General features: G+C 48.7%; 1 protein-coding gene across 2 annotated transcripts in view; it reads right to left on the reverse strand.

Annotated features, from left to right (window-relative positions):
- PIWIL1 (piwi like RNA-mediated gene silencing 1) overlaps positions 1 to 17458 on the reverse strand; it is a 1338982-nt gene that overhangs the window by 740613 nt on the left and 580911 nt on the right. The window lies entirely within an intron of this gene.

Consider the following 17458-nt stretch of genomic DNA (forward strand, 5'->3'; position numbering starts at 1 on the left):
CCAGCCTGGTGGGGAACTACTAAAAGATCTAGTAGTGTTGTGAACCACTAGTATGAATGTGAGAGATGTTTGCCCAAGTTTCCAAACAACAAATGGGAAGAAAGTAGAGGCAGAAAAAAGTAGTCAAATATCCCTAATCAATTCATCCATACAAGATAGCCTTTGGATAGCGGGTATGGGAAACTAGAGTCAAAGTCTGGGCATTTTGCATTGTCCATGGTTGCAAACAGATCAATTTTTGGACAACCCTATTTCTGGAACTAAGGGAGGATGACTTAGGGATGGATTTCCCATTCGCAGACTTGTTGCCTCATCCTGCTGAGGTCGGCAAATCATCTGGTCCCAGAAAGTTTTCCACTAACAGAAGAATGAACAAGTTACTTACTTTCAGTAAGTAATTATCTGGTACAGACATTCTGGTTGCAGATTCCTTACCTTCGAATTTTCCCCAGGCATCAGACTGGATAATGATATTTTTTTTCTTCGAGCGGTACCCTTGTGCACCATCATGTGGCACCAGTCGACTCAGAGTGCATAGCTGGCGCTGTGATCGCCGTGATGACTCTGCGGTACTAAATAGGCGCAACCCTAAAGGCTGACGTCGGTTTCTTTTCACAACTTTCCACACCAGTAGTGCGCAGCCATAAAGAACACGGATATTGGTGTACCAAAAGTAGTACCCTGACAATGGAGTCAGTATCCCTAGGAATCAGTTTGCACGCAAAGTTACTAACCTTCGGTAACGCTTTTTCTGGTGGATACAGTAGCTGACTATGGACTCCTCACCTTATCAATTCTCTCAGTGCGCCAGCATTCAACGGAAAACTTTCTTCCTAGCTCTTCACGTCTGACGTCATTGTGACAATAAGAAGTCCTCACCGGCGTGCTGACTTCAATTTCACAATTTTTTACGTGCCTTCGAGGCAAACAGGTGAACGCTGACTTGACAAGAATATATCTACCAATACAAACATAAATTACAATATTTATTTATATAAAAAAACACCAAAAGCGTATACACATTTATAGCAAAATAAGTCTTGATCTGACCAGACAGGCAACGGGGAGGCGGGTGGGACTGTGAGGAATCCACAGGTAGCTACTGTATCCACCAGAAAAAGCATTACCGAAGGTAAGTAACTTGTTCTTCTGATGGATACAACTACCTGTGGATTCCTCACCTTATGAACAGAATCCCAAAGCAGTCCTGCACTCGGAGGTGGGTGCCTGACCGGTCAATCCAGGAATTTTTCAAAACAGAACGCGCAAAATGGCCATCTCTCATAACTTCTGAGTCTAAGCAATAATGCTTCATAAAAGTGTGGAGGGAAGCCCAAGTTGTGGCCTTATAAATTTCAGCAACTGCGACATCTCTAGCCAAGGCGAAAGTAGCAGACTTAGCCCTGGTAAAATGGGCCCTAATACCTTCAGTAGGAACCTTCTTTGCCAGTGAATAACAAATCCTTATACAAAGAATGACCCACCTGGAAAGGGTTCTCTTGTGGACAGCTTTGCCCTTCATCTTCCCCACATATCCAACGAAGAGTTGATCCTCAATACGAAGTCTCTTCTCCTTTAAATGAAAAAACTCAGAGCACTTCTTGGATCAGGGGGATGAAGCCTTTCCTCCTCCTTTGAAGGATGGGGAGGAGGGTAAAAAGACAAGTGTGTTATAGATTGCCCCCATATGAAAGGGAGTGACCACTTTAGGAAGGAAAGCCACCCTGGATCCCAGCACCACCTTGTCAGCATGAAAGGATGTAAAAGGAGGTTTCACACTAAGAGCCTGGAGCTAACTCACACGCCTAGCAGACGCAATAGCTGTGAGGAAAACTGTTTTCAAAACTAAAAGCCTAAACGGGAAAGAATGCATAGGCTTAAACAGTGAACCCATTAAAAAAAAGTAAGAACCGAATTCAGATCCCAATGAGGCATGAGAAACGGAGTTGTAGGAAACTTGTTAGTCGGGCCTTGTAGGATGTTGGCTCTGTATATACTATTTCAAAGTAAGAAATAGTGAGCAGAGAGTCCAACGGTTTCCCTTAGAGGTAAGATAGTGGAAAAATTAGATAATTATAATGCTTTATTTTGTGGTAGTGTGGTCGAGCAGTAGGCTTATCGGAGGGTAGTGTTAAGCATTTGTTGTACACACAGGCAATAAATGAGGAACACACTCAAAGACTTAACTCCAGGCGAATAGCTCTTATATAGAAAAATATATTTTCTTAATTTATTTGTAGAACCACAAGTTCAAGGTTTGAAGTAAATACGTAAAATGCAAGGTACTCCACACAGATAAGTTAGTAACTTGGAATTAGAGCAATAACATATACAGTTTTTGTTAAAAATGGCAATAAGCTATTTTAAAAGTAGGCAGTGCAAAAATCAACAGTTCCTGGGGGAGGTAAGTATTGGTTAGATTGTGAGGTAAGTAAGACACTTCCAAGTCTCAGTTCCTGGGCAAAGGCAGCCCACCGTGGGGGGTTCAGGGCAACCCCAAAGTTACCACACCAACAGGTCAGGGCCGGTCAGGTGTAGAGGTCAAAGAGGTGCCCAAAACACATAAGCGCCTATAGAGAACAGGGGTGCTCCGCTTCCAGTCTGCCAGCAGGTAAGTACCCGCGTCCTGGGGGGTGGGGGAGGGGGGGGGGGGGGAGGACCAGGGGGGTTTTGTAGAGTACTGCCTGGGGTTGGGGGGAGGGAGACATGTATGCACACAAAACGCACCCTCAGCGGCACACGGGTGCAGAGTGAAAAGCAGGCGTCAGGTTTTGTATTGGTTTCAATGGAGGGACCCGGGGTCACTCTAGCGGTGCAGGCAGGAACAGGGGGGCTTCTTGCGCCAGCCACCACCTGGGCTAGGCAGAGGGTCGCAAGTGGGTCACTCCTGCACTGAAGTTCAGTTCCTTCTGATCCTGGGGGCTGTGGGTGCAGTGCTAGATCCAGGAGTCAGGTCCAGGCAGTCGCGGTCAGGGGGAGCCTCATGATTCTCTCTGCAGGCGTCGTTGTGGGGGTCCAGGGGGGTCGTCTCGGGCTACTCACGGGGTCGCATTCGCCAGGGACTCCTCCCTGTGGTGTTGGTTCTCTGGATCTCGAGCCGGGGGAGTTGGGTGCAGAGTGTGAGGTCTCACGCTTCAGGCGTGAACAGTGAGGTCTTTAAAGTTCAAGAAAAGTTACAAGTTTGTTGCAGGTTTTTGATCAGAGCCGCTGTTCACTGGAGTTTCTTGGTCCTGGGGGTCAGGGCAGCCCTCTGAGTCTTCAGAAGTCGCTGGTCCCTGTTGGATGCATCACTGGTTGCAGGTTTTAAAGTCAGGAGACAGGCCGGTAGGGCTGGGGCCAAAGCAGTTGTCGTCATCCATCGTCTCTGCAGGCTTGTAGTTCAGCAGTCCTCCTTTGTAGTTCAGGTTGCAGGAATCCGATTTCCTTGGTTCTGGGGTGCCCCTAAATACTAAATTTAGGGGTGTGTTTAGGTCTGGGAGGGCAGTAGCCAATGGCTACTGTCCTGGAGGGTGGCTACATCCTCTTTGTGCCTCCTCCCTGTGGGGACGGGGGCACATCCCTAATCCTATTGGGGGAATCCTCCAAAACTAAGTTGGAGGATTTCTAAAGGCAGGGTCACCTCAGCTCAGGGTACCTTTGGGACTGTCCTGACTAGTGGGTGACTCCTTGTTTTTCTCATTATCCCCTCCAGCCATGCCGCCAAAAGTGGGGGCAGTGGTCGGAGGGGCGGGCATCTCCACTAGCTGGGATGCTCTGGGGCGCTGTAACAAAGGGGGTGAGCCTTTGAGGCTCACCACCAGGTGTTACAGTTCCCACAGGGGGAGGTGAGAAGCACAGAGTGAAAAAGGCACTCTCCCCATGTGGCCAGCAACTCGTCTGGTTGTGGCAGACTGGCAGAAACTGGTCAGCCCCACACTAGAAGTTGGATTGGTATTCAGGGGGCATCTCTAAGATGCCCTCTGGGTGCATGTTACAATAAATTGCACACTGGCATCAGTGTGCATTTATTGTGCTGAGAAGTTTGATACCAAACTTCCCAGATTTCAATGTAGTCATTATGGAACTGTGGAGTTTGTGTTTGACAAGCTCCCAGACCATGTACTCTTATGGCTACCCTGCACTTACAATGACTAAGGCTTTCCTTAGACATTGTAGGGGCACAGTGCTCATGCACATATGCCCTCACCTGTGGTATAGTGCACCCTGCCTTAGGGCTGTAAGGCCTGCTAGAGAGGTGACTTACCTATGCCACAGGCAGTGTGAGGTTGGCATGGCACTCTGAGGGGAGTGCCATTTCGACTTAGTCTTTTTCTCCTCACCAGCACACACAAGCTGTGAGGCAGTGTGCATGTGCTGCATGAGGGGTCCAGGGTGGCATAAGACATGCTGCAGCCCTTAGAGACCTTCCCTGGCATCAGGGCCCTTGGTACCAGGGGGACCAGTTACAAGGGACTTATCTGAGTGCCAGGGCTGTGCCAATTGTGGCAGCAAAGGTACAGTTTAGAGAAAGAACACAGGTGCTGGGGCGTGGTTAGCAGGGTCCCAGCACACTTTAAATCAAAACGTAGCATCACCAAAGGCAAAATGTTAGGGGGTAACCATGCCAAGGAGGCATTTCCTTACAGGCTCTCTTTAAAGTGAGAAGCTTCAAGGGACAATTATGTAATGGCTCAAAAGAAGCACACAAGGTACTTAAATACCAGGCTTAAATACTACTGCACCATTATAAATGAGGTAGGTAGGAGCATTTGAGTGAGTCCCTTAACAAACCTCCCAACGATGAGCGATTTGAACAAGGATAATTGATCTGGCAGTCTGAGAAAGGTAGAGGGTAGACAGGCAAGCCTTTAAGGGTGCACAAAGCACTGCCCTGCTGGGGAAAAGAAGATAAAGAGTAAATAGAAAGAGGTGCAGAAAGGGGATCAACAGATCTGTGGGTATACCATGCCATAAATTTGTTCCAACAACAGGCGTATACCGTTTTGATGAAGGGATGCCTGGCTTCAAAAGATTTCATCGCAGACTTCCAAATGAAGGTCGAAAGCTGTCAACTGGAATCACTCACTCTCCAAGCAAGGAGGCACAGAATAGACAGGTTTGGGTGGAGAACAGTCCCCTGCTACTGCAACAGACGAACCTCCCAAAGGGGCAGTCTGATAGGAAGATTAACGGCCGAGATCAGAAGCCCGAAATACCATAATCATTGTGCCTAATCCAGAGCCACAAAAATGACTTGGGCCCGGTTGTTCCTCTTCATTAAATCTCTGGGTAGAAGTGGTATTGGCGTAAAGCAGGCATGAGTACCACTTGAGACGAAAAGCATTGATCGCCGAGTGAGTGATGCCTTGGAAACTCCAATGCACAAAACAGCTAACATCGCACGATCTCTAGTGGGGCAAACAGATCTAACCAAGGCTTTCCCCACTGCTGAAAGACGTACTGCCACATCCAGATGGAAACGCCATTTGTGATTGACCATGCATCAACAGCTTAGTTCGTCTTTGGCGTTCGGAGAGCCCATCAGATGTTAAACCAATAGGGATATGCCCTGATGTTCCAGCCATGTCCAGAGGCGCAGAGCCTCTAAACATATGGTCCACAACCCCACTCTGCCCTGCTTCTTAAAGTACCACATGGCAGTGATGTTGTCCGTGAACACCTGCACCACTTCCCTTGGAGAGAGGGAAGGAATGCTTTCAATTCAAGCTTATCGCCCTGAACTTCAGAAGATTGATGTGGAGTCTGGACTGTGCTGAACACAAGACCTCTAATCTCCTCCTCCCCCATGTGGCCGCCCTGTACCAGGAGTGACGTCTGTCACCATTGTGAGATGTGGTAGGTGATGGGAGAGGGATCTGGCTCTGAACCATTTGCGCTTCAAAACCCACCACTACAGATATTGTGCAGTTCCCGCTGAGATCTGGACCATGTCAGAGAGACTCCCCTGATGCTGTGCCCACCGCAACTTCAGGTCCAACTGAAGAGCCTGCATATGCAATCTGATATGATTCACCAGCAGAATGCAGGAGGCCATGAGACCCAGCAGCTTCAGAGCCAATCTCACCGAGACCCAGGATAGACGCCGAAACATCAGTATCATAGCCTGAATGTCCTTGACCCGCTTTTCGGGAATATAGGCCCAAAACTGCACTGTGTCCAGAACAGCTCCGATGAGAGGGAGCGTCACAGGGATTCAGGTGTGACTTTGGCATGCTTACAGTGTGTAGGAGAATGGCCTGGTGTGTGAAGGTATATATATGGTAATTACACCTTATACCAGGTCCAGGTATCCCTTATTAGTATAGTCAGTGTCTAAAAGCCAGGCTCTCTAGAGGTAACTGTGGATGAGCAGCTAAGGCTTATCTAGGAGACATCAAGCTCATGCAATATCAATGTAGTCGCACTTAGTACTTACACAGATAAAACAAAACACTCAGTGTTACAAAATGAAAATGTCACTTACCCAGTGTACATCTGTTCGTGGCATCAGTCGCAGTAGATTCGCATGTTCTGCAATAGCTCGCCATCTGGTGTTGGCCCGGAGTGTTACAAGTTGTTTTTCTTCGAAGAAGTCTTTCGAGTCACGGGACCGAGTGACTCCTCCTTTTGTCTCCATTGCGCATGGGCGTCGACTCCATCTTCGATTGTTTTTCCCCGCAGAGGGTGAGGTAGGAGTTGAATTGTAGTAATAGTGCCCATGCAATGGAGTGACTAAGTATGCACCTATTTAAGGTTGAGATGATACATATATAAATAATTGAAGGTAACTTCCAAACTGCTACAGGCTCCCGGGGAGGCGGGTGGGCACATGCGAATCTACTGCGACTGATGCCACGAACAGATGTACACTGGGTAAGTGACATTTTCAGTTCGATGGCATCTGTCGCTGTAGATACGCATGTTCTGCATAGACTAGTAAGCAGTTATTTCCCCAAAAGCGGTGGATCAGCCTGTAGGAGTGGAAGTAGTCTGAAATAATGTTCTTAATACGGCTTGACCTACTGTGGCTTGTTGTGCGGATAACACGTCTACACAGTAGTGCTTGGTGAATGTGTGAGGCGTAGACCATGTGGCTGCCTTACATATTTCTTGCATTGGGATGTTTCCTAGAAAGGCCATGGTAGCACCTTTCTTTCTGGTTGAGTGTGCCCTTGGTGTAATGGGCAGCTGTCGTTTAGCTTTAAGGTAGCAGATTTGGATGCATTTAACTATCCATCTGGCTATACCTTGTTTTGAAATTGAGTTTCCTGCATGAGGTTTTTGAAATGCAATAAAGAGTTGTTTAGTCTTTCTGATGTTTTTTGTTCTGTCAATGTAATACATCAATGCTCTTTTGACATCTAATGTATGTAGTGCCCTTTCAGCTACGGTATCTGGCTGTGGAAAGAACACTGGAAGTTCCACTGTTTGATTTAGATGGAACGGTGAAATAACCTTTGGCAAAAATTTAGGATTGGTCCTTAGGACGACTTTATTTTTGTGTAGTTGTATAAATGGTTCCTGTATAGTAAACGCCTGAATCTCGCTTACTCTTCTCAGGGAAGTAATGGCGATGAGAAATGCCACCTTCCAGGTTAGGAACTGTATGTCGCAGGAGTGCATGGGTTCAAAAGGTGGACCCAGAAGTCTAGTTAGGACAACATTTAGGTTCCATGAAGGAACAGGTGGTGTTCTTGGTGGTATAATTCTCCTAAGACCCTCCATGAATGCTTTAATGACTGGTATTTTATATAGGGAAGTTGAATAGGTAGTCTGCAGGTATGCAGATATTGCTGCAAGGTGAATCTTAATGGAAGAGAAAGCTAGGTTAGATTTTTGTAAGTGAAGCAAGTAACCCACTACATGTTCTGGAGTTGTGTGTAATGGTTGTATTTGATTAATATGGCAGGAGCAAACAAACCTCTTCCATTTACTTGCATAGCAGTGCCTGGTGGATGGCCTTCTTGCTTGTTTTATGACTTCCATACATTCTTGGGTAAGTTGTAAGTGCCCGAATTCTAGGATTTCAGGAGCCAGATTGCTAGATTCAGCGATGCTGGATCTGGGTGTCTGATCTTTTGGTTGTGCTGTGTCAACAGATCTGGCCTGTTGGGCAATTTGATGCAGGGTACCACTGATAGGTCTAGCAGCGTTGTGTACCAGGGTTGCCTTGCCCAAGTTGGTGCTATCAATATGAGTTTGAGTTTGCTTTGACTGAGTTTGTTTACCAGGTAAGGAAGGAGAGGGAGAGGAGGAAAAGCGTAAGCAAATATCCCTGACCAGTTCATCCATAGGGCATTGCCTTGGGATTGTTTGTGTGGGTACCTGGATGCGAAGTTTTGGCATTTTGCGTTCTCCCTTGTCGCAAACAAGTCTATCTGAGGTGTTCCCCAGAGTTTGAAATAAGTGTTCAGAATTTGGGGGTGAATTTCCCATTCGTGGACCTGTTGGTGATCTCGAGAGAGATTGTCTGCGAGTTGATTTTGTATCCCTGGTATAAACTGTGCAATTAGGCGAATTTGGTTGTGAATTGCCCAATGCCAAATTTTTTGTGCTAGCAGGCTTAACTGCGTGGAGTGCGTCCCTCCCTGCTTGTTTAGATAATACATTGTTGTCATGTTGTCTGTTTTGACGAGAATGTATTTGTGAACTATTATTGGTTGGAAAGCTTTTAGTGCTTGAAAAACTGCTAGAAGTTCTAGGTGATTGATATGCAGTTTTGTTTGATGTACGTTCCATTGTCCTTGTATGCTGTGTTGATCGAGGTGTGCTCCCCACCCTGTCATGGAAGCATCTGTTGTTATTACGTATTGTGGCACTGGGTCTTGGAAAGGCCGCCCCTTGTTTAAATTTATGTTGTTCCACCACAGAAGCGAGAGGTAAGTTTGGCGGTCTATTAACACCAGATCTAGAAGGTGACCCTGTGCTTGAGACCACTGTGATGCTAGGCACTGTTGTAAGGGCCTCATGTGCAGTCTTGCGTTTGGGACAATGGCTATGCATGATGACATCATGCCTAGGAGTTGTAATACCATCTTTGCCTGTATTTTTTGTGTTGGATACATGCGTTGTATGATGGTGTTGAAATTTTGAATTCTTTGTGGACTTGGAGTGGCTACTCCCTTTGATGTGTCTATTATGGCTCCCAGGTATTGTTGTACCTTGCGTGGCAGAATTTTGGATTTTGTGAAATTGACGGTGAACCCGAGTTTGAAGAGGGTTTGTATGATCTGATTTGTGTGATTTGAGCACTGTATGAACGAATGGGCCTTGATTAGCCAGTCGTCCAAATATGGGAACACATGTATTTGCTGCCTTCTTATGTGTGCAGCGACTACCGCTAGACATTTGGTAAAGACTCTTGGTGCGGTTGTTAATCCGAAAGGCAGTACCTTGAATTGGTAATGTATTCCTTTGAATACAAACCTTAGGTATTTCCTGTGCGATGGGTGTATTGGTATATGGAAATAAGCATCCTTGAGGTCTAAAGTTGCCATGTAGTCGTGTAGTTTTAGCAATGGCAATACTTCTTGTAGTGTGACCATGTGGAAGTGGTCTGATTTGATGAAAGTGTTCACTACTCTGAGGTCTAGGATTGGTCTCAGCGTTTTGTCCTTCTTTGGTATCAGAAAGTACAGTGAGTAAACTCCTGTGTTTATTTGTGTGTTTGGCACTAATTCGATTGCATTCTTTTGCAATAGTGCCTGCACTTCTATCTCCAGGAGATTGGAATGGTGTGTTGTTAAATTTTGTGCTTTTGGTGGTATGTTTGGAGGGAATTGTAGAAATTCTATGCAATAACCATGTTGGATAATTGCTAGAACCCAAGTGTCTGTAGTGATTTCCTCCCATGCTTTGTAATAATGACCTATTCTTCCCCCCACTGGTGTTGTGTGGAGGGGGTGAGTGACATGTGAGTCATTGTTTAGTAGTAGGGGTTTTGGGGCTTTGAAATCTCCCTCTATTTCTAGGGAATTGCCCTCCTCTATATTGTCCCCGAAAACCTCCTCTATACTGTCCCTGGTAAGTGGACGGTGTTGCTTGTGAGGTGCTGGCTTGTGTGCTTTGACCCCGAAACCCCCCTCGAAAGGGCGTTTTACGGAATGTGCTGTAATTCCCTCTGCTCTGCGGGGAGTAGAGTGCGCCCATGGCTTTGGCAGTGTCCGTATCTTTTTTGAGTTTCTCAATCGCTGTGTCCACTTCTGGACCGAACAGTTCTTTTTCATTAAAAGGCATATTGAGAACTGCTTGTTGAATCTCTGGTTTAAATCCAGACGTTCGGAGCCATGCATGCCGTCTGATAGTTACAGATGTATTAATTGTCCGTGCAGCTGTATCTGCAGCGTCCATGGAGGAACGTATCTGGTTGTTGGAGATGGTCTGTCCCTCCTCAACCACTTGTTTCGCCCTATTTTGGAAGTCCTTGGGCAGATGTTCAATGAGATGTTGCATCTCGTCCCAGTGGGCTCTGTCATAGCGCGCAAGTAGTGCCTGGGAGTTCGCGATGCGCCACTGGTTTGCAGCTTGTGCTGCGACTCTTTTACCAGCTGCATCGAACTTGCGGCTTTCTTTATCTGGGGGTGGTGCATCTCCAGATGTGTGAGAGTTGGCCCTTTTCCTAGCTGCTCCTACAACAACAGAGTCTGGTGGCAGCTGTGTAGTGATGAAAGCCGGGTCCGTAGGAGGCGGCTTATACTTCTTTTCCACCCTTGGTGTGATTGCCCTACTTTTGACCGGCTCCTTAAATATGTCTTTTGCGTGCCGGAGCATACCAGGGAGCATAGGCAGGCTTTGGTAGGAGCTGTGGGTGGAGGAGAGTGTGTTGAACAAGAAATCATCCTCGACCTGTTCTGAGTGGAGGCTTACGTTATGAAATTGTGCTGCTCTAGCCACCACCTGAGAGTACGCGGTGCTGTCTTCTGGTGGAGATGGCTTTGTAGGGTAGGCCTCCGGGCTGTTATCTGACACTGGGGCGTCGTATAGGTCCCATGCGTCCTGATCTTGGTCACCCTGGCTCATGGTGGTGTGAGCTGGGGAGTGAGATGGAGTTTGTGCTGGTGAAACGTTAATCACGGGCGGAGGAGAGGGTGGTGGTGTAATTCTTTTAACCACTTTTGGTTGTGGTGCTTGTTCCGTCTGGAACTCCAACCTTCTCTTTCTCCTAATGGGGGGAAGGGTGCTTATTTTTCCTGTCCCCTGCTGAATGAAGATACGCTTTTGCGTATGGTCCACATCAGTTGCTTGTAGCTCTTCCTCAAACCTATGCTTTTGCATTTGGGAGGTTAGCGAGTGCTCTTCTGTATAAGAGCCTGAAGCTGGGTCGCTTGCAGTTTGTTTCGGCGTCGAAACTTTGTCTGCGTGTTTTTTCGGCTCCGAGGTGACTTTTTTCCTTTTCGGGGCCGAAACCTCTCGGCGTCGATCTGTTTCGGTGCCGCTGTCTCGGCGTCGAGCCGTGTCCACACCGGCATCTCGGTGTCGAGGCTTGTCTCCAGCACTTTCTCGGTCCCGAGAAGGCTGCGTGCCGGTGTCTCGACCGGAGTCGGACGATCTCGGCACTGTTTTGGCCTTTTTCGGTGCCGACGGTCGGTCACCGAATTTATGGGTGGAGCCATGGCCTGGTGGCAGTGGCGTCCCCTGGGCCTTGTAAATGTTTCTTTGTGTGGTTTTCGACGTCTTACTCACGGTTTGTGTGTCGTCGAATCCTTCGGAGTCTGAGTCTTGGATCGAGAAGGTACCTTCTTCTTCCTGTTCCTCGAACTCCCGTTGGGCTGTCGGTGCGGACGCCATTTGAAGTCTTCTGGCTCGACGGTCTCGGAGTGTTTTTCGGGACCGGAACGCACGACAGGCCTCGCAGGTGTGTTCGCTGTGCTCAGGTGACAGGCACAGGTTGCAGACCAAGTGTTGGTCTGTGTAGGGGTATTTATTGTGGCATTTGGGGCAGAAACGAAACGGGGTCCGTTCCATCAGCGTTGTTCAGCACGCGGTCGGGCCGACCAGGCCCCGACGGAGGATCGAAAAACTACCCCGAAGGGCACCGGAGCTCTTCGATCTTCGATGCGGTGTGAAATCTAAGTACGCCGATCCCGAACGCAACAATCCCGACGAAAATCTTCCGAAATTAGCTAATTTTCCGTTCCGAAACTCGGAGCGACAGGAACACGTCCGAACCCGATGGCGGAAAAAAAACAATCGAAGATGGAGTCGACGCCCATGCGCAATGGAGACAAAAGGAGGAGTCACTCGGTCCCGTGACTCGAAAGACTTCTTCGAAGAAAAACAACTTGTAACACTCCGGCCCAACACCAGATGGCGAGCTATTGCAGAACATGCGTATCTACAGCGACAGATGCCATCGAACATAAAGGTACTTTATTTTGGTGACATATCAAAAACACCAGTCTCTTTACGCCCTTAGGAGGTAAGTAATACACAAATTATATACACTAGTATGCAGAAATAGGCAGAAAAACAGTTCTAAAACTGTGCAATTACTGAAAATCACAATAAAGAGAAATAGGCCTAGGGGAAATACAAACCATATACTAAGAAAGTGGTATGCAAAAGTCGGTCCCCCCACCGAGGTAAATGTAGTGTGTAGAAGGGAGAAGAAAGGCCAAAGGTAAGTACCACAACACGGCCCAACGACCAGGAAAACAGGAGTAAATCACAGTAAGTTTCCCAGAACAGAGAGAAGTAAAGATGAACACAGCTATACCCAGAAGAGACTGCAAGACACCAACAGTGGATTTCTGGACAAGAAGACCTGTGGAAGAAGGGGACCAAGTCCAAGAAGCACAGCAAAGTCAAGGAAGGGCAGGAGCACCTACCCACTAAGATGTAGGTGCAAAAAGGTAAACAACCGCTGAAGGAGAGTCAGCACTTGTAGGAAGTTGGCTCTGTATGCAATGGCTACTAACCCTGAGGGTGGCTACACCCTCTTTGTGCCTCCTCCCTGAGGGCACATCCCTAATCCTATTGGGGGAATCCTCCATCTGCAAGATGGAGGATTTCTAAAAGTCAGAGTCACCTCAGCTCAGGACACCTTAGGGGCTGTCCTGACTGGCCAGTGACTCCACCTTGTTTTTCTCATTATCTCCTCCGGCCTTGCCACCAAAAGTGGGGCTGTGGCCGGAGGGGGCGGGCAACTCTACTAGCTGGAATGCCCTGGGGTGCTGTAACAAAGGGCGTGAGCTTTTGAGGGTCACCGCCAGGTGTTACAGTTCCTGCAGGGGGAGGTGAGAAGCACCTCCACCCAGTACAGGCTTTGTTACTACCCATGGGCTGACAAAGGCACTCTCCCCATGTGGCCAGCAACATGTCTGGTGTGTGGCAGGCTGCTAAAACTAGTCAGCCCACACTGTTAGTCAGGTATGGTTTCAGGGGGCATCTCTAAGATGCCCTCTAAAATGTACACTGGCATCAGTGTGCATTTATTGTGCTGAGAAGTTTGATACCAAACTTCCCAGTTTTCAGTTTAGCCATTATGGTGCTGTGGAGTTCGTGTATGACAGACTCCCAGACCATATACTCTTATGGCTACCTTGCAATTACAAGGTCTAAGGTTTTGCTTAGGCACTGTAGGGGCATAGTGCTCATGCACTTATGCCCTCGCCTATGGTATAGTGCACCCTGCCTTAGGGCTGTAAGGCCTGCTAGAGGGGTGACTTATCTATGCCAATAGGCAGTGTGAGGTTGGCATGGCACCCTGAGGGGAGTGCCATGTCGACTTAGTCGTTTTCTCCCCACCAGCACACACAAGCTGGCAAGCAGTGTGTCTGTGCTGAGTGAGGGGTCCCCAGGGTGGCATAAGACATGCTGCAGCCCTTAGAAACCTTCCCTGACATCAGGGCCCTTGGTACCAGGGGTACCAGTTACAAGGGACTTACCTGGATGCCAGGGTGTGCCAATTGTGAAAACAAAGGTACAGGAACTGGTGCTGGGGCCTGGTTAGCAGGACTCAGCACACTTTCAAATCATAACTTGGCATCAGCAAAGGAAAAAAGTCAGGGGGTAAGCATGCCAAGGAGGCATTTCCTTACAGCACTGTACCCAAGACGACAAAGTCGGGGTCCTGTAGGATGCAGGAGATGTACCACGCTGGACAGAGGATTGCAGCCGGGTTTGCCTCCTTGGATTGAGCCAATAAGCCTTGGCAAACACAAAACTTGCAGTTAGCGGAAAGTGGAGCTGCCGGGGACCAGGTGAACTCCACCCAGAAGGGGGAAGTCAGAGGGGGACCGTAGCAACATGGAGAGCCCACAGAAGCCCAGGAAGCATCTACAGGAGTCCCCACAGGACAGGGATAGGAGAGTTGCAGAAGAGGCCCACGCAGCAGTACAAGAAAGGCTCCCACACTGCCAGAGAACCACTCAGGGAGCTGTGCATCGCAGGATAAATTGCTGTGGGCTAGACCTTCAGGATGCCTGAAGATCTTAGAGGAAAGATGCCACCAAGCCTTGGCAGCTGCAAAGAACAAGGTGCACGGGGGTACTGTCCTGCGTGGGCAGGTAAGGGCTTACCTCCACCCACATTGGACAGTTGAAAGAGGACAGTCTGGACCACTTCAGTCCACCACCCGTGATGCAGGATCCACGCAGCTCAACAGGAGAAGGGATCCACACAGCTGGTCCTCGCAGTTGGTGCCTGCAGAAGCAGGGGACTGACTCCTTCACTCCAAAGGAGATTTCTTCTTTCTTCTGATGCAGGCTGAAGACCAGCTGTCCTGAAAGGATGCACAACGGGGGAAATTTTGTAGTTGCTGGAAGGAGCTGCAGTTACAATGTTGCAGAAGGCGTCTTGCTTCTTTGCTGCAGCTTGTGGGGTCCTGAAGAGTCCAGATGCAGTTGCTTCAGTCAGAAGTTAAAGTGGAGGGTACAGAGGAATCCTGCTGGAGTCTTGCAATCCACATCTGAGGCACCACCTGTAGGAAAGCACCATCTTGCCTGGCATGTTACCCCCATTTTTTTACTTGTATGTCAGTTTGTGTTTGCCTATCTTACTGGGATCCTGCTAGCCAGGACCCCAGTGCTCCTAATGGCCTGAATGTGTTCCCTCTGTGGTGCCTAACTGTGTCACTGAGGCTCTGTTAATCAGAACTTCAGTGCTTATGCTCTCTCTGCCTTTAAAATGGTCACTGCAGGCTAGTGACCATTTTTACCAATTCTGATTGGCACACTGGAACACCCTTACAATTACCTGGTATTAGGTTCATAGGTACCCAGGGTAGTGGGGTTCCAGGAGATCCCTATGGGCAGCAGCATTTCTTTTGCCACCCATAGGGAGCTCAGACAATTCTTACACAGAACTACCACTGCAGCATGAGTGAAATAACGTCCACGTTAATTCACAGCCATTTTACACTGCACTTAAGTAACTTATAAGTCACCTATATGTCTACCCCTCACTTAGTGAAGGTTAGGTGCAAAGTTACTAAGTGTGAGGGCACGCTGGCACCAGCTAAGGTGCCCCCACATAGTTCAGGGCAATTTCCCTGGACTTTGTGAGTGTGGGGACACCATTACACACGTGCACTACATATAGGTCAATACCTATATGTAGCTTCACAATGGTAACTCTGAATATGGCCATGTAACATGGCTAAGATCATGGAATTGTCCACCAATGCCAAATCTGGTATTGGGGTGCCAATCCCATGCATCCCCGGGGCTCCAGCATGGACCCCGGGTACTGCCAAACTAGCTCTCTAGGGTTTTCACTACAGCTACTGCTGCTGCCAACCCACAGACAGGCTTCTGCCCTTGTGGGGTGTGGGCAGCCAAGTCCCAGGAAGGCAGAACAAAGGATTTCCTCTGGAAATAGGTGTTAAGGGCCTGAGAGGAGTAGCCTCTCCTGGCCTCTGGAAATGCTTTGAAGGGAACAGCTGGTGCCCTCCTTGAACAAACCGGTCTACAGCGGTTCAGGGATCCCACAGCCCCTGCTCTGGCGCTGAACTGGACAAAGGAAAGGGGAGTGACCACTCCCTTGTGCATCACCACCTAAAGGGGTGGTGCCCAGAGCTCCTCCAGTGTGTCCCAGACCGCTGCCATCTTGGATGCAGAGGTGTGAGGGCACAATGGAGGTCTCTGAGTGGCCAGTGCCAGCAGGTGACATCAGAGACCCTGCCTGATAGGTGCTTACCAGACTAGGCAGCCAATCCTCCTCTGAGGGCTATTTAGGGCCTCTCCTGTGGGCTTCTTGTCAGATAACGAATGCAAGAGCTCACCAGAGTTCCTCTGCAACTCCCTCTTCGACTTCTGCCATGGTTTGACTGCTGACTGCTCGAGGACGCCTGCAAAACTGCAACAAAGTAGCAAGAAGACTACCAGTGACATTGTAGCGCCTAGTCCTGCCAGCTTTCTCGACTGTTTCCTGCTGGTGCATGCTCAGGGGGCTGTCTGCCTTCACCCTGCACTGGAAGGCAAGAAGACATCTCCCCTGGGTCAACGGAATCTTCCCTCTGCTAGCGCAGGCACCAAATTTCTGCTTCATCGGTCCTCTGGGTCCCCTCTCATCGTGACGAGTGTGGTCCCTGGAACACAGGAGCTGGATCCAAGTGACCCAGACAGTCCATTGGTACATTTGTCCAAATTTGGTGGAGGTAAGTCCTTGCCTCCCCACGCCAGACAGTAAACCTTTGTACTGCGTGAACTGCAGCTGCTAGGGCTTCTGTGAATTTATGCAAGGAATCCTTCATGCACAGCACAGCCCAGGTCCCCAGCACTCCGTCCTGCATTGCTCAACTAGCTGAGTTGACCACCGGCTGCGTGGGACCCTCCTTTGTAGTGTTGAGACGACCGTCGTGCTCAGTTTTCTTGAACCCATGTTCAAGTACTTCTGCGGGTGCTGACTTCTGCATGGGCGCTCTGTGTTGCTGAGGGTCCCCCCTGTCTCCTCTTCCAAGTGGCGACCTCCTGGTCCTTCCTGGGCCCAGCAGCACCCTTTTTCTTCAACCACGACCTTTGCAGCTAGCAAGGCTTGTTTGCGGTCTTTTGGCAAGAAAACTTTGCATCCTCCAGCATTCCGTGGGACATCTTCTGTTGAAAGGAGAAGTTCCTGGCATCTTCCGTTGTTGCAGAATCTTCAGCTTCTTCCACCCGGAGGCAGCTATTTTGCACCTTCATCCGGGGTTTAGTGGGCTCGTGCCTCCCCTCCCCCAAAGACACTGTTGTGACTCAGACTTGGTCCCCTTCCTTTACAGGTCCAGGAATCCGTCTTTAGTGCTTTGCAGTCAGTTGTCGTCTTTGCCGAATCTTCTATCACGACTTTAGTGGGTTTCTGGGGAAGTAGGGTCAATTTACTCCTACTTTTCATAGTCTTGGGGTGGGATATCTTGGACACCCTTAGTGTTCTCACACTCCCAGCGACCCTCTACACTACACAAGGCCTGGGGTCCCTAAGTGGTTCGGATTTCACTTTCTAAGTATATGGTTTGTGTTGCACCTAGGCCTATTACAATCTACAGTGTTTGCACTACTTTTCT

The sequence above is a fragment of the Pleurodeles waltl genome, chromosome 11 (genome assembly GCF_031143425.1).
Source record: "Pleurodeles waltl isolate 20211129_DDA chromosome 11, aPleWal1.hap1.20221129, whole genome shotgun sequence".
Taxonomy (NCBI): domain Eukaryota; kingdom Metazoa; phylum Chordata; class Amphibia; order Caudata; family Salamandridae; genus Pleurodeles; species Pleurodeles waltl.